This window comes from Natrix helvetica (assembly GCF_964273705.1).
Source record: "Natrix helvetica genome assembly, chromosome: 2".
Taxonomy (NCBI): Eukaryota; Metazoa; Chordata; class Lepidosauria; order Squamata; family Natricidae; genus Natrix; species Natrix helvetica.
In genome coordinates, this window is record NC_138552.1 from 270,619,587 (window position 1) to 270,643,797 (window position 24,211).

The 24,211-nt window shown below is 43.2% G+C and overlaps 1 protein-coding gene across 3 annotated transcripts in view; it reads left to right on the top strand.

Moving 5' to 3' along the window:
- Positions 1-9,185: 9,185 nt before the first annotated feature.
- The window catches only part of DNMT3A (DNA methyltransferase 3 alpha), a 118,349-nt gene continuing 103,323 nt past the window's right edge, over positions 9,186-24,211 (top strand). For all 3 annotated transcript variants that reach the window (XM_081943956.1, XM_081943958.1, XM_081943957.1), the window contains exon 1: positions 9,186-9,309. The gene's annotated coding sequence lies outside the window, so the exon portion shown is untranslated. The remainder of the gene's footprint in view (positions 9,310-24,211) is intronic.

The window sequence follows — 24,211 nt, forward strand, 5'->3', positions numbered from 1 at the left end:
TTGTATTGTATTGTATTGTATTGTATTGTAAAATCAAATAACTTATATACAATTTATTCATATGGCCATGTCTTCCACATGGATACAAGTTCCAGTTGACTTTTCAGGAAAGGAACAAAGAAGCCTATCTATGGCATTTGAAGTAGGGAGACTGAGTTCACATTTTATCCTCAAACAATAAGACAAAGTTGGGTTCCCTTAACTTGATCTATGCAAACTCATTTCAGCTTAATAAGTGCATGTAGATATCCCAGCCAATGAGTCTAGGAATGCTTCCTTCTGGATCCTGAAAAAGATGTGTGCCGTTATGTGAATTGAGTGGGGATGTTGCTTATTATCTCTGGATTGCCCAGATTCTGAGCAAGAAGCTGCCAGCCTGAGTCCATCTGCAATAACAATTATAGTCAAAGGCCAGTATTTAATTTATCAGGAAGAGGCAGGGAGTCTCTTTGCTGCTCAGGAGATCTTCCTTCCCCATCACTGGGGACTTTTGGCAGATTCTTAAAGATGTGCAATGCATTATGGGATAGCATGTGTCATAAAGTCTCCTACATCTTGTTTATGCAAGAAAAGAAACTTGGAGAGTTCTTCTCTTTTCTTCTCTGCCTGGATTCCAAGCTTCACCTCTTCTAGAAACTGCTTTTCTAAAAAGAATACTAGCTACTTTAGATAACAATGTTTAGCTTTTGTACTTTGGACCTCATAAACATGTTGCCTCTATTTGTTATGTTCCTGAGCACTGCCACACACGGCATAACACTATAATATTGTTTATTATGATTTAGTTTAGTATATTGGGTGAACTCAGCTAATGTGGTTTGTAAGCCAGAATTTATGGCTCTGTATGTTTAATTCAGCCAACCCTGGCTTAGTCAATCAAGCATTCTTAATGTACAATAATCATGGCTTGGAACAATATACAAACACCATTATAGAAAAGATACACTGAGCATTAGATAAATTAAAAATTGGTGCCTAAAGAGAGTCACCCCACTCCCAAACTGCGACAAATTCATTTCAAGAACAATTCAGCAGAATGTTGAACTATACATGTATGATGAATGTGCAAAAGTGACTTGATTAATTGTGGATGAGATAAATTATTTGGTTTCCTGTTCTAGTTTTATCCAAGAAACCCCACTGTAAATTTCCAAAAACTTTTGGAAGTGCTTGCCCTGTTCATATGATACATTTAATTTGGTTAACATGATAGGTTAGTATGTCACGTTAAATACTCTAAGCTGGCCAACTGATTCAATCAAGTAAATCTCAGAAGGTTAATTTTAGGTCTAGACAGTCTTCTTCTTATTTTTAAATTAAAGGAATTTCACCTGGTCAGTTGTGTTTTCCAAATAATTGGCCAGGGAAGTTTTATGATGATGTTGATAGTGGGCAATTAACCAGTTCCCTAATCTTTCATGATAATGGAATAATTTCAGCTTCCATCCTTCTTGCACCTATTAATTTCAAGCTATTGTAGTTTCTATCCTTTTCACACCTACAGGGTTTTAGTTTGCACCTTTCTAAGAGGTAGAATATAGGTCTTAATTCATCATGTAGCACAAAACCAGCTTTGCTGTTTCCCAAAGTTGATTCAACTTATTTTGCTGCCTGAGGCATAGAACCAAGCAGACACTTTCCCCATCACCTTCAACTACCTAAAGCTCAGTGTCCAAGGTCAGCCAAATGATTTTGGCACCCTAGAGAGAAAATTCTCAGATATTTCTTCCATCCCGAGAAATGCACAATAAACAACAAATTAAATAAGTGAGAAAACAATTAGACACACTTTCAAGAAAACCAAAATGAACCTGACTGCCAAATGGTAAGTCCAACACTAGTATAACTCATTCCTGGAAGTAAAGAACAATTCATTATATCTTCTGAAAAGATGTTGGAGAGACTGCCTGAGGGAAAAAGGTTTCCAAATCTGACGACAGGTTTGTATGCTGCAGTAGATCTTCTCGTGGTTTGCTTTTGAGCTGGTTAAACTTGGGCCACCATTTTCATCTCTCTCTCTCTCTACATCTTGAACTCTGTGTAGTAAGTGATGTAGAGGCAGACAGCCTGGTAGATGTCAAACAATGTTCAGCTGGTCAATTAGTCTTTCCAGGCATAACATTGGGGATGTAAAATAGAATTTTGAAATTCCAACCTGTAGCAAGTCCCTCAAGCAGGATCCCAACAATGTTCTCCTAGACCACTCAGTTCTGCTGTCTAAGATGGGAACTATAATATCAAAATGAGTAAGATATATTTGTACAGTGTCAAAAGCAGATATGAGATCTCTGATGGAGAACGTTGCAACCACCATGCATTATGTCCCAAAGGTGCTTTTCAAAAGGCAACTGGACTTCCTGGTTTTTTTCTTGAAGAAGTTTGGCTTGTCATCCAAGAACTGGAGAAATTTCTTGGATAAGAAGCAAAATGTCTTCAAGAAAAAAAAGAAGTCCAGTTGCCTTTTGAAATATACCCTTGGAGTTGGGACATGAAGTACATTATAGTTGCACAAGGCAAGCATAGGATGTTCACCCTCAAGGTCACCTTCTAAAGCAGGTACTGGGCAGCATACTTTTTAGACATTTGCTTTGAATAAAGACCAATTTCCCCTCCAAAAGATATCAACAAGCTATAAAATAGGGTCAGATTAGCGGAAGGGCAGAGAGGCTCTAATAGAGTCTGGTTTTGGGCAGTGGTTCCAGTCTTAATAAAACCAGAAGCAAAAGTCCATTAGATACTGTAACATAAGACATGTCTGCTGGAAAGAAGAATAATGTCTTGTTCAGCCTATCATGCTGATTGCTGGAATGACAAAGGGATATTTATGTGCAATGTACTCTTGCAACTTCTGCTGCTTTCTAGGGCAATTTGGACAGCCTCAAGTTGACAGAAGATGATCTGCAGAATATTAGCAATGCTGATCTGTAGCATTAAGCAAGTGAATCAAGTCACCAACTGTAAAAAAAAGGCCAACCCCATTCCTTAACCTGCCTTCATCAGAACAACCCTTCATGTATCTTTATGGTAAAAGCTGTCATCAACCAAACCACCTCAAATCCCGGATCCTACCAAAAAGGCACCTATTTGCTGCCAACTCTTCTGGCCTTCACTTCCCTTGGAAGCCTTAAAGGAAGATAACTACAGCCACAAGAGACACAGTAGTTGTTGCTGCTGGTGGGTACTTCCAAAAGTCAATGACTCAACAGGATGGAGTGGGGGGCGGAGGAGGTGTGTGTCAGCAAATAATTGGGTTATTTAGTTAGCAAATGATAAGTGTTATCTAAGTGGGGTCATTATTAGTCATTGAATTGAGCATGTGGGGATCTCAAAGCAAAGCAGCAAGGAACAAGCAGCCCACAAACAGATATTTGCAAACTTTGGTGGCGAGTCATCGGAAGAATTATGTAGGCAGAAGAAAATTTGACACTAGCAACAGAGCAGGCAGGAATAAATCATCTGAGAAATGTGTTGGAGAAAACCAACTTTGAGAAGTCAACCTTAATTTAGATATGTCATTTTTTTTCTTTCTCATCTTACCGGCTAAGCTCATACTACAGGCTATTCTAACTGGATTAACAACCTTCCCAAAAGAAGAGAAGTTTGATATCAGGATTCAGATATCTTCCCTCTTCCCAGATCCTGTTGGGAGTCCAAAAATCTCTAGAACATAGTTATTTCCTTAGGCATTGTGCTGGGTTTAAGGTGAAACCAGTTGTATAGCTGTATTATTGTATAGTTGAAGGATATAATTTTTTCCATGACTTTAGCTGCATTGAATTAATGTGAATGTTGTGGGTTTTTATATCTAATTCAGGGAATTTGATCACTGTGGGTTTAATTATTGTTAATCACCCAGAATAGCAGAAGTTAGAAAGCCCTGTAAATCATATAAACAAATAAACAAATTAGGCAGGGGGTGGGTGGGCTCCACTCTGAATTGGATGTGTTCAAGGAGCTAATTCAACCAAGGGAAACCACTCACAAGCCCAACCAGCTTGCCCAGTGCTTCTCACAACCTTTTTGAGGCTATATGTGGGTCTTCAGACAGCTTGCTGAGAGCTGCAGCCCAGAGAGGAGGTAGGCAATGCAAAGAAACTAGTAAGCAAAGAAACCTCCCCAAATCAATTTCAATATTAACGATGTGTGAATTAGTGTATAAGAGCATTTCCCATGAACCTAATGGAGATGTGGTCACTTTAGAAAAGATACAAATTCAGCTGGAATTTTGGAAGGGGCTCTGAGAGCCTCTACTCTCAGCCCTTCAAGGTAGACCAGAGTAAGAAACCAAAGTTATGTAGGCCAATACTACTTTTATTGTTTAGTCGCAGTAACAAAATCTTGCAAGTCTGAATGTGCTTCCTCCCTCTCTCTTCATCTGCAGTAGGGAGGGGTCTGTCTGAGACTTTTACTTATGTTAATTCTTGCCCTGGATCTTGGCAGCAGTTCTTCCTCTATCCCTGAAGGCCATTCTCTCTATATCCATGCCAGGAATGAAGGAGGTGGAAGCGACTCCTTCCTATCCTGAAAAGTGATTCCTCCTGCCAACTTCCACTGAATAGAGGTTTGGGGATAAATTCATAGATGCCGAACCAGAAGTGGTATTCAGCCGGTTTGGACCGGTTCACCCGAACCGGTAACGGAAATCTCGGGTGCACCTGCCCCCCCAGACTCTATGCCATCCTATTTAGGCACGTTTTTGAAGCCGGGTGCATGCGTGGAAGGCTCATGTGTGAGCAAAGTGCATGTGTGGAAGGCCAGGCACATGTGAAGAAGGGGTCCGTGCGCCCATGAAGTGAGAGGGCGGGTGCATGGCGAACGGGGGGTTACAAAATGTGAAACCCACCGCTGCTCCGAACCCTTCTGGGGACTTCACAAGATCAGAGAAGCTGAATATCATGGAGAACAACACAGAGGCACCCACTGCACTGTAACCTCACCTCACTCCCCCCACCCCCACTTTTGTTGGTGGGGATGCTCTTGAACCTACACACAGGTCATTCCTGTTTAGCAACTGCCTCACATAGCGACTGTTCACAGTTATGACAATGATGAAAAAGTAACTCTGGGACCAACCCTTGCAATTACGACCTTTGCAGGATCATAAACCAAAGGAAAGCTCATCAACATTAAGTGGTTTCACTAGCGGCCACTTTGCTTAGCAACCAAGCTGCTGGTACTAATTGGGGTCCACTAAATGAAGACTACCTGTATCTCCTTGGAAACGTGCTTCCGAAATACCCTCTCCCCTAAGGATCCACAGAATACTTTTTTTTTTATTCTTGGAGAAACATTTCTAGAAAGTCAGGATGATGTACCTTAGTTGGTTAAAAATCATAGGCTGATCAGGTGATCCCACATTTAAATCTTTCTTCAGCTTCGGAAACTCAATGAGTAATTTTGGGCTATTTATTATTTTCTCTCTGTTTCTCACATTCAAATATAGTTGTAGGGGGAAATAGGAGTGCTATACATACCACCCAAACTCTGAGGAGAAAGGTTGAAGTTAACCCAACAAATTGATTGATTGAATGATTATTTGCCATTGGATCAGCATTGACTCTTAGTGGCCATGTAGATAGCTAACATCAGTACTTGGAACTGGGCCAGGAAATGTGCTCTTAAACAGCAGCCAAGACCGGTGCATGCTGCTATGCTTGATATACTGCTCAATTTATTTATGCTGGTTACCAGCTGGGCTGCTGCAGTTTGGACCAACTGCAGTTTCCAAACCAAACTCACAGACTGTGCTGCAGTAGGTTGGCAATATGTTGACAGAAAAACCTGCATTTTGAGGTAGGAGAGAAGGGGCCAGGGTATTTGAGGAACCACCTTATTCCTGTGGTTTCTGTTTATATTAGCCAAGAGGGCCCCATCCTTTAGGGAAAGTCATCAAATGCAAAGGTCCCCAACCCCTGGACCATGGCCAACTACTGGACCATGGCCTGTTTGGAAGCCACACGAGTGGTGGGTGAGCATGGGCACATGTGCAAAGCTCCCCTTGTGCAAGCAGTGCTCACTTGCACTGGCGCGCAAAGCTTCCTTTGCATGAGCAGCTGCTGCTTGCGCTGGTGCACAAAGCTCCCTTCACAGGAGTGGCAGACATCAGCCACTTGTGCACGCTTGCCTGCCACTCACAGGGAACTATCCTATCTCCCCCCCTCCCTGCCGGGCTGCCAAGCCTGAAAGGTTGGGGACCACTGATCTAATGGGACTCAGGAAATGTACCTTTTCCAGAGCTGTGCCTGCTTTCTGGGACACCACATTGCTCATGGTTTGGTTGGTCCCAACTCAGCTCACCTTCTGGAAAACTTTAAAAACTTGGCTGTTTTCCCAGTTGGGGAGAGGGGGCAAGAGAGTAATTGAGCCCACAGTACATTTAGGAGCTATTTTGTGTTAGTTGATTGGAAAGTATTTGTTTTTAAATATACAAGTATTTATGCTGAAGGGAGATTGTCCCAGTCAGAAGGAGAGGTCAAGCAGGGGATTAATCTGGAATCATTATGTAGGCACAAGTGGGCATGGTTCAACCTCCTCCCTTTGAATGATATTGAGCCTTATATAGTCTTTACCAGAAACAAACTGCCAGTTTGAGAAAAGTCCAGTGAAATAGAAAATAGAAAAAACAAATATGCTCTTCATGTGTGGATCTGATTCTTCACGCCGGACACGTTTATATTGTATTGGAATTCTTGTTAGCTGTCCAGTTGCATACACAAGATGGATAAACTGATATAATTAAAAATATCAATAAATGAATGAAGCACAGACTCTCAGGTCTAACAATCTAGGTGAGTTCAATTCATTAGCTTTTGTGTAGAGATTTTATCACGAGTAACTGAAGGGGGTGACACTTTTGTGATGAGCAAGAGTAGGAAATTGCCTCTTGGTAGGGCCATCCATGGAAGATTCTCTTCACCTCTTCCACCTTCTAGATCCCTTGGAACTGTGAATGCTTAAATGATGTGATCACCTCACATTTAGGGTGAGTATGATGAAAGAGGAGACATCCAGATACTATGTTTACATGTCCTGCCGAGCTATGATGATTTGCTGCAACATAACATCCAATAAATACCATTGACTGGATTCAAGAAGTTATCAACCCAGAGGGTATACCTCAAACGCATGATAGCTAGGGTTGCATTGTAGGGGCTGCAAACCAACTAACCACAATACTGGGTTGCTCAAATGGGCAGCATTGTAAAATTCTTCCTCTTCAGGCCTAAATCCCTGGTTTGTGGCAACAAATTATGTTCATGCTGTGCAGGAGTGTGGAAGAGGCACTCTCAACTATTTGTGTAACATCCTGCTTTTTTTTTCCCTAGCAGCAAAAATAGTGAATACATTGCTCTTTTCCACAACAGTTCTGTGAGGTAGGTTGGGCTGAAAATGCTTGGGCCAAGGTTACCCAGTGAGGGTGCAATTGATCCTAAATCTGCCCAATCCTTTATTGCATTAACAGAGGGATTCAATCAAGATCAAGTGAGGTACTAATGCAACTCTATAAAGCCTTAGTAAGGACACACCTAGAGTACTGCATCCAGTTTTGGTCATCATATTATAAAAAAGATGTTGAGACTCTGGAAAGAGTGCAGAGGAGATTTAGGAACTGGAGACTAAAACATACGAAGAAAGGTTACAGGAACTGGGCATGGCTAGTCTAGTGAAGAGAAGGACCAGCAGAGATATGATAACAGTGTTCCAATATTTGAGGGCTACCACAGAGGAGGAGGAGGTTAAGTTATTTTCCAAACCCCTCAAGGCCAGACAAGGAATATTGGATGGAAACTGATCAAGGAGAGATTCAACCTAAAAATAAGGAGAAATTTTCTGGCAGTGAGCAATCAACCAAAGGAACAGCTTTCCTTCAGTAGTTGTGGAAACTTCATCACTGGAAGCTTTCAAGAAAAGACTGGACTGCCATCTATCAGAAATGGTGTAGGGCCGTGATGGTGAACCTATGGCACACGTACCACAGGTGGTACGTGGAATCATTTGTCAGGGCACACGACACATTACTCTGTCAGCTGGCCAGCGTGCCTTCTTTTGAGACCATTTTTTGCCCTCTGGAGGCTTCAGGAGCCTTCCCTGATGACTCCGGAGGGGAAAAAACAACCCTACAAGGAAACCGGAAGTCATTTTTGGGTTGCCTGTAGGGCCGGTTTTAGCCCTCCGGAGCCTTCAGGAGGCTTCCCTGATGACTCTGGAGGGCAAAAAACGACCCTACAAGGAAACTGGAAGTCACTTCCAGGTTGCTCGTAGAGTCATTTTTTGCCCTCCAGAGCCATCAGGGAAGCCGCCTGAAGACCCCGCACGACCTCCCTGTGCTCCCCCTGCTTTTGGCAGACGAGCCACAAAAGGTTCGCCATCACTGGTGTAGGGTTTCCTGCTTGGGCGGGGGTGGGGTGGGGGTTGAACTAGATGACCTACAAGGTCCCTTCCAACTCAATCTGTTAAATCCGTTAAAATTATTTTAAGGATTATGTCACACAAATTGTAACTTGTGGAACTCCACACGAGGTCTCTGGCAGCAAAAAAATGTCATATTTGATGCATTGCAAAGCAAACAAAATGAAGAGCAAGATCTCAGTTGGCTTTTCCAATGAACTCTGAAAGGACTGGTATCCACTGGGGTGTTTCTCGGAAACAAATGGTAATCAATTAGTAACCAAAAGGTGATATTTCCCCTAATTTCGAAGTGTGCGGTTTGGCAGCTTTACAACAGACTTAAACCATGTAGCAATAGATCTGGATGAAAGGAAGACTCCTTTATTTCTCTCTCTCTCTCTCTCAAAGGGTTTTATTTATGAGCAATTCTTTTGGCACCTGTACTAGGATGACAGTCCTCCTTTGCCAATCAGTCAGTAAGAACTCCTTTGTCCGAAAACAGGCCAGCAGCCCTTAAGATCTGGGCAGCAACTGGTGGCGACTCTCGGAGCAATGACAGAGGCTGCCGCCTCGTAGGAAGCAGAGCTTTTGCTCAGGGCCTCGGCGCGTTCTTTGGCAGCAGGGGAACACCAGAGAGAGCCTTGCTAGCGCTAGGACCGGGCCGGCCGGCTTTGGCTGGCCTGTCTGCCTGTCTCGCAGCGGGTACTCCCGAGCTCCCTCTCTCGTTCTCCAGTGGCCCTGCGGGCCGAGTGCGTCCGATCCGAGCCGGTCGGATCCGATTCTTGCTGCAGTGGAATCGGCGGGCGAGGCCTCCTCCACAGGCTGGGCAAGGCAAGGAGCGCGGAAAGAGGAGGAGGAGGAGGAGGATCCCCCCCTCCCGGGAAGGAAGCAGCAGCTGCAGGAGGAACACCGGGGTTCAAGGTAAAACCCCGAGCAGGCCGGGGGTGCCGATGACACTTTGCACGGAGGGTCATCATGCCCTCCCGTATTTCCGCCCCGGGGAGGGTAATCGGCTTTGACATGAGAGGCTGGTGCAGGGAGGCTGGCGGATGTTTCTCTCCCCCCCCCCTTCTCCCCGCTTGTGTTTTTTTTTTACAGGCATGCCAAAATTGCAGCTGCAATCCTCCCCTACCGGGCGCTTGTTGCATTTCCTTTCATGCACAGACATTTCGCCTTTCTGAACTGGGGGGGGGGGAGTTGCTGGCACGGCTTCAGCACCTCTCCTATCCCCCCCCGCGCCCCCCTTCAAGTTTGAGGGAGACTCTCACTCTTGGCACCAGATCAGGAAAAGCGAGGAGGGGGAAAAGAGAGATGACAGGGGTGACCCCTCCCCCGCAAGGATTGGCCCAGCCATAAATACTCCCCCCACCCCCCTGGATTTCGGCGAACTTGAACTTCACGTACCTTGAAGAGGGGGAGAGGAAAACGGCTTGGCGGGGGTGGGGAGAGTGCGACTGCGCTGCCCCCAAGCGCGTTTGTGCAGGCAGGCTTTGCAATGTTTGCGTGTTTGTGTGTGTGTGTGTGTGTGTGTGTGTGTACATACGCATGCATGCATGCATTCGAGTGTGTGTGTGTGCCTGTCTGTAAATATACGTGCGCATGGGGTGGGGGGGAGCTTTTATTATTATTTTTTCTTTTCTTGCAGACGTGTCTCGCCCGAGCCTGCTCTACGGCGTTAATTATTTATTTATTTTGCAAAGATGCAGCGGTGTGTGTGTGTGTTTGCAAGCACAAAAGAGACACGCGCAAAGATCGGGGTGGGGGAAGCTGCCGGGGTTTTCCATTCCCCCCCTCCCCTCCCCTGTAAGGAAATTCTCCTGCAAAGCGGAATGCTTTTGCGCTCTCTGGCGAACGGAGGAGGGCGAAGCGGCAAAAATGGCAGCCTGGCATGACCGGAGGGGGCCCCCGTGTCATCCCCCCCGTTAATCCCTGCGCCAAGGGAGGCATTGCGCGATCGGGATTTTTTTTTTAAAAAAATCGTTTTTTTAAAGGGAAGCGGAACAGGCAAGGAGAGATTCTGCGGGGCTGGCGGGAGGGATCCGCCGGAGGCTCTGCGGGGCACGGCTGGGCATTGGGGGCATCGCCCTGCTTCTCCGCGCGCACACCTGTAGAGCTGGGACCGGGCACAGAGGAGGGGGGGGAGGGCGGAGGCTGGTGCGACGATGCAGCCTCTTCTGCTACCCTTCGCTGGCTTAAGTCTCTGCCCTCCCCCTCCCGTTTGTGAAATGGGGAGGCAATGATTCACAGAGAGCAGAGGCGCTTGCTTTCCAGGCACTTTGCATTCAACCCCCCCCCCAGAACCCCCTCCCCAAGCCCTCCCTTGAGCGGCCTGTCCAGTAGCGGGAAGCTGCGTTGCTTGGTGCAGTTTCGGAGGCGGGGGTGGGGGGTTGGGGGTTGGAGGCGCTGGCTGTCACTGTTCTGGGCGGGGGGCGCGGGGGGGGGCGCAGCTGTGTCCTTGAAAGCTTTGCAGTGTTGCCGGTGAAGGGCAAGCCGAGGCGGGAGGGGGGGTCTCTCTCTGCCGGGCTCATTTTTTCCCCTAGCAAAACAGATACGTGAGGTGGGCAGGGGCCTCCTGGGTGTGCTTCCTCCCCCCCTCCCAGCGCAGCGGCCCCTCCCGCCAGTTTTCCATGTCTGCCACTGCCAGTACCACCCCCCTCCTTTCCTTGCGTGCTTCGCAGCTTCAGACTGGCACGATGCCAGGCTCCTGGCTCCTCCTCCCTCCGCGATGTCTCCTCCTCCCTTCCAGGGCTGAGTGGGGGTGGGGGTGTTCCATCGCCTGCCCTGCACTAGCTGACCCATTGAAACGGGGCCAGGTGTAGAGAAGAGTAAAAGAAGGGTCAAGGAAGGGAATGTGTACTATAGGACCTGGTGCAGGGGGATGTGCTTCTTCTTCTTCTTCTTCTTCATCATCATCATCATCATCATCATCATCATCATCAAGTGGGAGGGTCGTTCAGAGTTGGGGAAAATGTGGCTGAGGCCCCAACTGTGGGGAGGAGACCCTGAACTGTTGCTTCTTCTGAGATCCCTTTGCTTGATCTCTGGTGGTGCAACCATCTCCCTTTCAGCTCAAGTTGTGATTAGCTCCAGAGGGGAGACCCTGTTCCCCCCTCTCCCCCCATCATGTTTCTTATGCCGTGATGATCTGGCAAACTCCAGATGATCTCCCCATAGAAAAGAGCAGGTCTTGGGGAATCTGCCCCACCAGGAGCAGCTGGAAGGCTCAGGTCGAAGCTACTGTGGCATGCTCATTTTCTAGCATTCCCATCAGTTGAACACATTTGATGCTCAAGTGTCCATTTTTGCCATTGTTTTTAAGATATTATACAAACTGTTCTGCAGATATGGCACTACACTGCAATACTCCCAAATTGGCGGGATGTGGGCAACAGAATGTTGTCTTGCAAGGTTGTCTTTAGATTAGATATCTCATTTTGTATAGAAATACCGTGAGCATATTTGGAGTAATACTGGGCTCTGGTTACTCACACTGGTCAAAATGTATCAAAACTAACCGGCACACTCTTTACCATTAACAGAGGATGTTGTATGTGGCACAGGTAAGACTAAGGCCGGTGTAACTTAGTTAAACAGCATTATGTGAAGACCTCAATTGATCAAAGCTAATTGACCTAATTTGTATCATGGCTTTGGTCAACAGGGTCCCTCAAGTGATGATCATGCCATATGGAAAATTGCAACTTGGAATATAAGAGCAGTAAATGTTAAACCCTATGAAAGAATGAATGAAGCAAAAGAAAAACGAATTATATGCCATTGAAACTAAGAGAATGGGAAAGAATATAATGCATAAATAAATAATAAATCTGAATGAAGGTGATCATCTTGTGGACTGGAGTGGATGATTCATGCCGAGAAGTAAAGTGGGTTGAATTATGACTGGGTTAACATAAGTCATAAAATGTGAATTGGTGTGATTAAGTTGTTTATTTGAAAGCAGGAATTCATAGATTTGTTATACTGTTACACTCCAGTGAGTGGTGATAATGGAAGAGTTAGAGATGAGTTTCTGAATGAAAGCAGTTCAGGAGAAAATATTATTCTGTTAGGTGATATGAATGGGTGGGTGGGAGGGAATGAGACGAGACAGTACAGAAAAATGATTTGACTATTCATCAACCTGAGAATGGTGACTGGTGAATATACGCTTATGGTGTGTGCATAAATCTATTCATGTACACACATGGCAAAGGAATGAACATAAATCTAAAAGCATGATGTATTAGATTGTGTATGATGAATGACTGAGAGAATTACTGGAGGATACAAGAATGATGAGTTTTGAATAGAGGACATTTTGATAGTGTTCAGCAGCAGATATTGGGGGGAAATTGTCATGGAGGAAAAGAAACACAGTAAAAGTGGGATTTTAGGGAAAAAGTATGAGTCCTATATAAAAATTAGTAGAAGATAGATTACTTTTTCAATTAAAATGAATGGAAGGTAGATGGGGAAGCTGCTTATAACAGAATTAAAAGAGCTACCGGTATATTACAGCAAGCCACCTAAATGTGTAGTTACATTAATGGAAAATGTGAAAAAAACATGCTGGGTGCAAAGATGAAGTAAAAGAGACTGTGGATGAGGAAAAAATGAATGTAAGATACTATTGCGAAAATGAGATGAGAGAAAGATAATTACCAAGAGAGCAAGTAACAGTCAACATTAAAAGAAGCAAAACAATTATTTGATGAAAAGTTTAAAAATTGCTCTGAAAATGGAAGAGCAAAGAAGGTTAAAAAAGCACCTCCAATTGAATTATCCATTTATGGATAATTGTGTAAGGAATATTTGTTGTTACTCTAGGGATGTGTTGTTTTTTTAATGTGAAAGGATATACATTTCTATGCAAATTGTGACACTCTGTTGACTGACAACCGGTGAACCAGATTCACAGAGAATATCGAATAGATTGTAGAATGCAATGAGAATAATGGATCTAAAATTAATATATCAAAGATCAAGGTAGCTGGGTTTGACAAGGAAAAAGGAGTGAATGATTGCAAGTTATAGAAGGATGAGGAAAAAGTAGATGGATTTTTTGTATATTGTTCACCTGTGCTAATTTAGAGAAATAAGGTAATATGTGGTTAGGAATGAAATTTGTCAAAAGAAATGGAAATGACTATATATTAGAATGTGCTCCTGCCTAGTTGGTTATTTGGAAGTTAAAACTGAATGTCAGGAAAAACATAAACATTAAAAATGCTGTATGATGAAACAAAAAGAGGTACAGTCATGATGTGTGGATGCTGAATGAATGTGGATTGAATACAAAAAATATACACTGAGAGGGTTTGACCATTAAAGAGAATGAATCAGGGTCGTGTTGTAAAACATGGGCGGAAAGAGTGACAATAAAGTGGAAGATTGAAAGAAAACTGTAGTTAGATGAAGTTGGTGAGATTCTGAGAAAGAAAAGTTCCAAATTTAAAGAACCACAAAGAGTATAGGAAATGATGTATAGATGTGGTGGAAACAACAATGGCTTTCAAGGACTAAAATGTATGAAAATATACGGTGAATGATACTGGTGTCAACTAGGTTTAGCTATATTTCCTTTTTTCTTATCTCATGCTTTTATTTCTTTGGGTTTACTTTATTCTCTTTCTGCAGTCTACATAATGCTTACTCTGAAACAAAGTAGTATAATGGGTGTTACGTATGGATCCATGCATGAATGAGGCAGTATAGATTGGTCTGTACACAGATTATGGCACACATGCTCCTTCTGTGCATAGAGCATGACTGTTTGGCTAGTGCATGGATCCAGAGCATGTTGTTTTGGTACAGCTGTTCCAGAATGGAAGGCAATTGTGGATGGATTAGTCTAAATCAGCAGTTCCCAACCTTTTTTTGGCCATGCCCCACCTAAGCATCTCTAAAATCCTGATGCCCCCCTGTGACATATAATTCTTACTTTACTCAAAAAGTGAACTCTACTCATGCAGAGGAAGCCTAAAAGCCATTAACTTGGTTTAAACAAGGTTCAGATTGCCCCCATTAAAAATCAAATTGCCCCCTTGTGGGGCATGGACCCCACATTGGGAACCACTGGTCTAAATTATCTGGATTTTGCTTTGTCTGTATTATGTTGGCCAACTTCTAAAGCACATGTTTGCTCCATGCACAGAGTAAAATAACATTTATTGCTTTATGTATGCTATTTGTGACTTTCTTAATACCAACAGCCTGTACATAGACCTATTCCTGTTCCTGGTGGAAACCCCCCAAATTTGCTGCCTGGTGGCTCTTTTGCCACGCCTGACGTGACTGGGAAAGGTCTGTCATCTCTGCCTACCTATCTTGAGCTTCCTTCCTTCCTAGTTTGGAATGACGGTAGTTTATCGCTAGATACCTCAGAGCCAATTATTCAGGCCCAGTGCTTTTGAAAGGTCCGGACAATAAGGGGAGAGGGGATGACCTTTTGTGAGTTGGGGCTTTTAGCGAGGGGGAATGTACTCAATAACCCTTCACGTGCTGGGTCAGCTGGAAACATCCTTGCGGGAGTCTTTTTTTCTTTCCAATTAGATGTCTAAAATCATTTGAGGGGATAAATGATGTGGCTTGTCTAGAATAACTCTGGTGAAGAGTTGGGAGAGGGGCTTTCTATCTCCATCCCTTTAAGGAAAGCAGGATTAGATTCTGGGGTGAGGCTGCCTCTTAGTTAGATAATCTCTAAATTTCTTCGTGTTTCAGAGGGAACCGAATTTGATTGTCACGAGAAAGGGGAGGGGCAAGGGGGGGGAGAGATATACAAAAGGAATGTTTGCATTTAGAAACTTGGCAAACTGCTACGTTTCAGTTCTGCCTTGCAAACTTGGAGGGCGAAAGCTACATTTCTCTCTTCCTCCAGTGGCTTACAATGATTGAGGCCCCCAGGGATGTCAGTCTTTTCATGGGAGAACATGCAGAATTATCCAGTGTCGTGAACAATATGTGCCTTTAGCCCTTACAGGCATTGCCTGCTTGGTTATTTTTACTGTGAAGTTCACTCAAAATAGATCTCATCTGAAAAGTGTGTGTGTGTGTGTGTGTGTGTGTGTGTTATGTGTGTTTGTTGGTGGAGGTTAGAATATTTTCACAAATCTTTACAGAATGTTTCTCAGCCCCAAGTAGGCAGTGGGTAGACAGGCTATGACCAGTGCACAGATCTCCTGACCTTTCCACTTGTGACAAGGAAGTTGTTTGCCCTGCTCTGTCTCTGACTTCTTCCCATCCAGAGCAGTCGGCCTTGAGAAAGGACTGGAGGCATTCTGGGCTGAAGTTGCAAAAGAGATGATGATCCCTAGATGGGTAATGGCATGTTTGCAAACAAACAAGTTCAGAGAGCGCCAAGAAGTACATAACTCAACCCTGAACTATGGATGTTCTCTTCTATTGGAACTGAATTTGGAGTAGTATACAGAGCAAGGAAATTGACTCAGGGATCAAAGGATGTTTGTAGTTAGGATGTCAGTCCTAGTGAGACCTTTACATTTCCACATTTCATGATGATGTCATGGAGAAGCCATTTATTCTTTCAGATAGGTTTTATTTTTTCTTTACTTCCAAATAAAAAAAAATTGTGCTGAGGGCAGAGTACAGTTTGGCATCATCTCTAACAAAATCTAAAAATCTGATGTAAACACCTGCTTGCAACAAATTCAGTCTGATGATTAAGATTAATCTTATGGTCACATTGCTGGAAGGGAAATGAACATACAGAACTCCAACTGAAACTTGATTTGCACCAATTTTAGGGCAAGATCTGGACAAGATAATTTAACATCTGGGTATGACTTACTAACTAGTTTCTTAGTCATTTAATTTCCATTTAAATTGTTTATCCTGTAATTCTAATATAATTTCTTGATCGTAATAGTTAGTACTTTCTTATGAGAATAACAAACTAATAAATGTTTATCCAGCACATTATTTAAAATGGAGACCGGAACATTACATCACGCAAGTGGGCAGAGAACAAAATTATGCTGTCCCGTACTTTAAATCTATGTTTGATGAAGTACCTGATTTGATTTTGGAATTAATCAATTCAAACCTCACGTTTTCGGTCTGGCTGGATACTCTAATGCATGCATGCATACACTTTTGCATGAACAATACAGGAACAACGGTAAATAGAAGATGTGCAAATGTCATTAATCAAATGAGTTTATATAAAGTTTGCTCGGTGTATACATTGGAATCTTTGACTATACCATTAGAAAACTTTGCTTCAGAAATGCCATGACCCACATTGTTATTTGGAGTGCCGGATGTTCCTTTTTGGAAGCTGCAGTAGGAAAACTCCTTTTTTCCTACATGAAACACAAATACGATGAAAATAAATGAAGGGGGACAAACAGAGGCTTATACATTCTCAAGCATTTTCCTACAAGGTTTGGAAAGACATGCATGCATGTATGTATGTATGTATGTATGTATGTATTTGACTGCCCATCTTAAGCAATTCTGGGTGACTTACAATGCCAATGAATTTTAAAAACCCATTAAAAAAATATAACAGTAAACAAAAGCCCTGTGCCTTAAGTTTTCCTCAGAAATTTTATAGTTACAATTGCCATTGTTACTCTTCAGTACTTGGGAGCAGATGCTTCTAGGGGCAATTTGGGTATGAAGAAGTATGCGCATGCATGTGTCTTGTCTTCACCATTCCCAGACTTTCTGAAAATATGGTGTGTATCATGCTGGAGGAGTAACTTGACTTGCTGCCAAGTCATAGAGGCAAAAAATGAAATGTGTGTTGCGACACAACAACACAAACCCTATTCCTTTTGTACTTGTTTTGCAATATTGAGAATGAACATATAACAGGACAGATCTTGTGTGTTATCACAATACACGTTTTATTATTTTGAGAAAAAGTAGCTTGCTGCAATATGCTCAACTTGTCTCTGCCGGGCTCTTTTTTCTGCCACCCACCCAATACGTTGCTACATCTCCAGAAAACTCTGCCTGCCTTTTTATTGGGGGGGGGATTCTACTAATTTGGGGGGCACTGTCTTATTTGGTGAGAGGGAACCACATTGCAAAGGTAGGGTTTTTTGTACCCGAAGGGGATATACAGCCTTTGGGATGTTTGTCTGAGTAGTAGATCACAGATAATTACAGTTAATCAAATTTGTTTCACAGGATGGAGTCAACATTTTTAATTTGTTGTAGCTGTAAATTTATTACACGTACACATCAGGAGCAATAACAAGATGGTTGTGTGTCTCTCATCCCAGAGGCTTGTGTGACACTACCTCCCTTTCATATTGGTCTTGCCTTGGGCAGGTCTCATACTCAGCAAGTTGAAGGTAACGATGCCCCTTAGCTTGACAAAACTGCTCATGGGAGAATTGAGTGGAGGGGGGGGAGGCTCCACTGATAGAATTTTCTTCATCACTGCCTGTGGACGAAGGTATGTGACTCCTGTACTTCCTCTGAATTGCTGCGGCTGGCTCTTCAGCACTGTGATATGGGAGCTCCGTATATTTTCCTTCTCAGTGGGAGATATTCATCTCTGACTCATGAAAGCAGGAGGGGAAAGAAAGACTGAGCTGCAATAATGGGTCATCTTTTAAAATACAGGCAGTGGCTTTTCACAGCACATGATATGCTGTAGGAGAGTCACTTCCGCTTTGTTTTACCTGTTCTCTGCGTCAGGATGAATGGCTGCCTTTTGTCTATCAGCAGACAGTTTTCCTACTCTTTACTGGCAAGCCAGACATTTGAGTGGGCTTTCTTTTGTTGAGTTGTGAGTCACTCTCTTGCAGGACAAGTCAATCTATGCTTGTTCTCAATCCTCAGAATTATCACTGCTCTTCCTCCGGATGATTTTGTGATCCTCAGTCTATGCTGGGATGAAAAGAGGATGAACTGGGATAGGCTTCTTAATTGTTCAACTATACAGATAAAAAGTGTACATGGAGTATGTCTTATGGATGAATTATGTGAAGTCAGTTGGTTCTGCTCCTACTCTTTTACTTTTGTCTAGCACTTGTCCATGCTTACCACTAGCAACCTTCACGTTCTATGAAAAGAAGTTCCACAAATTTGTTACTTTGCCATGTGAAGTCTACATGTTGCCTTCCATAAAGCAGCTACGCCTGTTTCTTGCAATGGTCCACAGGGCCCTTGCTCCCTATGGTTTTGTCCTTGTGCTGTTTTGCTTTTGAGTGGAGCTGAAGGAGCCATGGTTCCTGGCTTCCTCTGAGAGACGTACTTATCCTACAGAGTTTTACATCCGAAAATAAATTTACTTCTGAATTTGAAAACAATTGGCAGTTGATTCTGGGTTCTCAAAGTGAAGTCCATTTCAAGAGCATCATATATCTAATTGATCACTCCAATTGCAGAAATACAAAGTTGATGCCCACTCATTTCCTTTGCATATAAAAAGGACCACGTGTCATGATGTAGCTGTACCCTCCAACAGGAACAGGAGAAATTGGCAGGAAGTGGAATTGAATGGAGAAGGGAAATGAAACCTTTTTAGCAGGATCCCATCTGGGCCAGTCACCGGGACCACAGGTTTAGTCTTCCGAGCTTTTGGACTCGTGATGGAGCCCATCCTCAGGGTACTTCTCTCTAATCATTCTGGGCCATCCTGCAACATTATCTTGGGACATACATATTCGCCTTCATTCATGAGACCTTTTTACTTCCCTGCTTTTTTGTAAAGTTTTGCTGCTGCTTACATGGTCCTCTCTGGTTCACATTTTCTGCATCCTGTCATCTTCAAGGATAGAAGTTCTTTTTTTATATAGTGTGTGATAAGTGACAGTTTCTGGAGGATGGGGGAAAAAAACCCCTTTTCCCTCCCTTTGAAACCCTGAACAAGAAGGGAATTATATGGCTTTTCCTTCTGGTTCAGACTCTTTCCAGGGGTTGTGGGCTTCAGCAGTCTGATTTTCCTCCTCCTCTCTCTTTCATTGGTGTTACTTTATTGAGGAGATTTAACACATCTCTGTCCTCTTGTGCGGTCCAGAGGCAATTTGGTGAATCAAGCTGCCAGGGAAAACTCCAGCTTCTGTTTGCAGCATATTTTTTTTAAAAAATATCTCACTGCCTTTGCTGTTTCTTTACAAGGTAAGTGAAAAAGCTGCCTGAGAAAACACATGGGTGCCTAACATGGCTATCTTTTTGGTACCTCATACCTCTCTGCTCAAGGATCTGGCTTCATGCTGCTGCTACTCTGATGTATTTCCCCCCCCCCCTTTTAAAAAATAACATTCAGCTCAGGTTCCCAGGGGATGCAGCATGCTCAAATCCTGTTGGGCCTAATTACGGAGTGCATAAACATCCTTTACAGCCCAATGTACTTCTGCAACCTGTGGAGTCATCCCACTGTGAGGGAGATGGGCGGTTTCTAAATTCGAAAAACAAAACAAAGGGCTCTTTTCCCAAATGGCCTGTGTGGAAATGGTTCTTTGCCAGTGTGGGCAGAACCGTTGAGCTAGGCCTGGATAAATCTACCCCATTTGTGACTTTCAAAAGCCTAACAAGGAAAATGACCTGTGGAGCACACATGATTTGGATTTGGCATATACTGGATAGGGTGTGTTTTGACACGGATCTTGCAGTAAAATGTGGTGGTTGTAGCATATGTAACATTTAATGTGATTTAAATCCCCTTGCTTATTCTAAAATTTGAAAGGTGGGAGAGACGGTGAAGGAAACAAAAGGCTACAAGAGTGGGTGGCTATAGAAGATGCAGCCCTGGACTTCTGGCATGTCTTAGTTTTTAAACTGTGATTTCATTTCTTTCATATTTGTCTGCATATCTCCCCATCTATTAGGATAAAGTTTTCATATCCTGACTGTTTCCTTGAAAGGGAGATCAAGAAACAGATCAATACAATACAATAATACAATAGCAGAGTTGGAAGGGACCTTGGAGGTCTTCTAGTCCAATCCCCTGCTTAGGCAGGAAACCCTATGCTGTTTCAGACAAATGCTATCCAACATCTTCTCAAAGACTTGCAGTGTTGGGGTATTCACAACTTCTGGAGGCAAGCTGTTCCACTGATTAATTGTTCTAGCTGTCAGGTAGTTTCTTCTCAGTTCTAAGTTGCTTCTCTCCTTGATTAGTTCCCACCCATTGCTTCTTGTTCTACCCTCAGGTGCCTTGGAGAATAGTTTGACTCCCTCTTCTTTGTGGCAACCCCTGAGATATTGGAACAATGCTATCATGTCTCCCCATGTCCTTCTTTTAATTAAACTAGACATAACCAGTTCCTGCAACCGTTCCTCATATGTTTTAGTCTCCAGTCCCCTAATCATCTTTCTTGCTCTTCTCTGCACTCTTTCTAGATCAAAATGATAATGTTTTAAAAACTAGCTCAAATGGTAAAAAGAAAAGTAAGAATAGCATATGGAACAAGTTCCAAGTTTTCAAAATGTTTAAACCAAATGCTTTCATAGGGAGCTTACAGATTGTATCAATGAACGTTGAACAATAACATTTTTGTCCCGCAAATATTTTTAAATCTGCCCCGTTTGTTAAACCATGGCCAATAGAAAAGGTTGAGGGAATTAAATGCCAACCACAACCTGAACATTTGTATATGTAATCCCATCAGAAATTGATTTTTTTTTTTAAAAGGCCAATTTGGTGTTCCTGGTACTCAGAACTTTTGCACTTTTCTGCTTGTGGAGATGGATTAGCACAGCTGGGCATATTCTGGGTCCATTTGTGGCTTGAAAAGCTATTTGTTACCGGATACACATATGAAGACCGTAAAATCAAGACTGGTTGAAGATATGTGGCTGCACTAGATAATTTGGGAGAGGTCCCTTGGGTTGAGTGCTTCTTTTTCAAGTCTTGATGAAGTGGCAACAGATTTATGACGGGTCAAAAGAAGGAGTACTTCTCCACCCTTCATACAATTAACAATATATTCTACACTGCCATAAAACGTGTTACACACTTGGTGTGATGGCTTTAAAAAGAGAATGGAGTTTGAAAAGACGAAGTATGACACCATAGCTAAAAGGAATCTTTAGGTCTTTAGTTGCTTCCAAATTTTCAGAGCTGAAGGGAAGTGATAAGGGTTGGCCCCTGTTTGAACCTGTCTTGTCAGCTCAGCAGGATTGAAATCATGTTTGCTTCAATGCCAAAGTTGCAACAGACAACTTTAATTTGTTTCTTGCAATGGATTGCTGGTGCCACTATTTTTTGCTCCTTTGCACAGCCATTGGGTGACTTAAGGGGATCTTGTGTCTGTTTTGTTTTCAAGCATTACCTCAAGAACCGAGAAGGAGTCTGGTAGCATTTTTTTCAACTTAGAGAGGCATAAATGTTTGTGAGCAGCACCTCTGCATCTGATGATTTAATGCATTTTAATAGCATTTGTTAGCCAAAAAAGCTGCTATCAGATGTGGGTTTTTTGCCACCATTATCTCTCCTACAGGGATCTCAAAATCCTAGTTTTTCATGTTTCCAGTAAGGGTGCTGAATCCAAGGAGCGGGGGGTTGCCTACCCCAGCATCCATTTTGCCTTGCTGTTTTAGACTAAGCAATCTACCAAGTGCAGATGCTCATTTTGACTTTGTGCTGTGCTTGAAAGCATGCCCATACCTGTAGATGCACAATAACAGTAACGATAACCCTGTAACTCTCACCAAACAGCTGTAATGAATATTTCACTTATTAGAAGTAGAATAAGAATGGCTTCAATTTAATGCATACTTTCCAGTGGGAAGCCTAATTCAATTTATAAAATAGATTGCATCTGCAAAACGGATTTTTAACCAGCTGAAATAAAACTGGCCTCTCTAAATTATAAAAGCAAGTAGACTTGCATAGAAACATTCCCATTGAAACGTCAGTGCATAGTAGCATGATCATCACCGAAGAAGAAAACGTGCCTCTGCTTGAACATTTTCCTCACTTTCTGACTTCCGTGGTGCTATTCAGTCGCAAACAATAGTAGAATGTGAAAACGCCATTATTAATTCATTGAATGGAAGGAGCAGGTACATGATTTCAATCTGCAATCACAGGCACTCAGGCACTGGACGTATCCCAAAGCTGCATTCTTCTGCACTGTCTCACCACAGTACCCCATTGAGTATGCTGGCTTACCTATGAGAAGGCATTTCAGTGTATTAAACAAACTCTGTTTAAGTACTAAAAAATGTCACTTGTTCTGCATTCCATGGGCAAAGTTCTTAGTAGGCTCTCCCAGTGGAACCCGAATGATCAGTTGCCTTGCTTTTGAGCCTCTCTGCATTAGTTGGCTACCAGAGAGCAGTTGGGGGGGGGGGGGGAGCTAGCAGGTGCAAGGGCCTGTCAAGCACTTTCTGCTTTCCATGTGGCTGATAAAAATAACTAGCCTTGTGCAGCCTCTGCAGCTAGAACAGCTGGGCATGCTCCTCCTGCATGCCCCTTCCATGTCCTTAGAGCCTGCTTTGAAGTGATTGGCAAGGTGTCTTCTGTGTGGGAGCAAGTCGTGCGGTGAAGGAGCCCTTCCCTACTCCAGCTCACTAAGCTGAGCTGTCTGGGCATCAGCCCCTCCTCTTATGCGGGCTCCGGTGAGTGGGTTCTGGTGAGTGAGCAGGAGTGGGAAGAAGACCATGGCTAGGCAAGAGGGGGCTTATGACAGAACTGTTGTTAGATTCTTGAAGAATACCGCACTGCAGAAGAGCAAGGAGCAGAGAAGAGAAAGAAGCGTGGTAAGATTTTTGAGGCTTGCTATCAGCTCCAATGCTACTTGAAGGGCAGCTATAGGAGGGGGCAGCAAGCATCTCCTTCCTTGCTAATGGGTGGTTGGCAGCAGGGCCCACAGAAGGGTTTTCTGGGAAGAGTTTTTGGGTGGACCCTGACCTCTTCTGTCCAGCCGTCCCTTCCTTTACGGGATTGCTTTGCGCCTGATTATTTTTAGCACCTCTTGTTGGGTGGAGATCAGTATGCAGCTCTGCTGCTTTTTCCAGTTGGGGAGGGGGGGAGGGGGAAATCTGTACATTTTCACTAGGATGGCAATTGGGCTGAGGGAGGGGGAACGGTACAGTAAGTCCTCCAGAACTGATAGGGGCTGCTTCTTCATTTATGCCTGTTTTGTAAAAAGGGGTTGCACTTTCAAAACAGTAGATGAGTAAATGATTATTCTCTTTGGACCTTTCCTGTAGCATAGAAGGACTTAACTGCTGCTGTGTTTCTTACTGCAGCAATAATGCAGCTTTGGTTGCCTTGGTCTTTCTATGGCTCGGTGGATGGAGGGCATATATATATATAGACTTTTATTTAGGGAATTGTAGAATTTCATAAGGGGGGGGATGACATTTTGACTTTGTTTTCGTTGATTAGATAGGTTTGTTGTTATAGAAGTGGCTAGTATCTACTAAGGCATTAAAAAAATGAGGTTGTAATGTTATTAACTTCTACTGTGCCAAAGAGAGTCTGAAGTTAACATCTTTTTTTTTCCTCCCCACTTCCTACCACACATTTTACCTTTTTCCTTCCCCTAGTTTTCCATTAGTTTCTAGTTTACTTTGTATCTTATATTTTGATAAAAATTAATTTAAAAAATTGATAATAACAAGTAATTGTTGGGAGGGAACCATGCTGATCTTTTGCATTGAATAGGCACATGGAGGAAGAGGCAAAATATGCCACGGACCCTGGAAAACACCAAGTGTGTGTGCACATAGGTGGGCATATTTGTGTGTGTTTTAGAGAGAGCATGTTTCAGATGCCACTAAAATAGACTCCTAGAGGGAAGAGACAAATCCTTTGGCTGGGAAAACTGGCTAGTGTTGTTCTCTTTCTTGTAATAAGGTGTCCTCCTTTCCTCCCTGCCCATCATCCGCTTTG